Genomic DNA, 541 nt, shown 5'->3' with positions numbered 1-541 from the left:
CCTGCCAGGCAGCGGCACATCCCTGGGTCGGAGCCTCCCTCCGGCCACAGGAGCGGGTTCACCCCGGCAGTGACATTGAGGCGCTGCTGCACCGGTGAAGCCGGGGAGCGCTTGGTTCCCCGGTGCCAGCAGAGAGCCCGCGGTGCGCAGGGACCGACAGCACCACCCAGAGCCCCTGCACAGGCAGCTGCCCCCAGGGTACCTTGTAAGTGCCACCTCGCTCGCCAGCACCCTCCCCGGTCGCCATCTGCTCGGGGGGACTTTGCTGCTCGGTCATTGTGCCTGGAAAACCCAAATTGGAGGAGGTTAAGGTGAGGTATCAGCCTGTAAATGATGTACTAAAACACAGCAAAGGAAGCTGGCTGGGAACAGGCAGCAAAGTTAAGTCAGTTCCCCTGATTGCTGGAAAGCCCCAGGGGTGCCCAGGCTAGAAGGAAGCGCTCTCTTATCCATCCTCAATCCCTCTGGCACACGGGCTTTGCATCCTCACCCAGGCATCACCATGGAGCCAGAGAGCCCATGGCTGAACCAAGCCATCTTC

This window comes from Nestor notabilis, unplaced genomic scaffold (assembly GCF_000696875.1).
Source record: "Nestor notabilis isolate BGI_N333 unplaced genomic scaffold, ASM69687v1 scaffold12772, whole genome shotgun sequence".
In the NCBI taxonomy this organism is placed as follows: Eukaryota; Metazoa; Chordata; class Aves; order Psittaciformes; family Psittacidae; genus Nestor; species Nestor notabilis.
Note: the sequence above shows the minus strand (reverse complement) of the source record.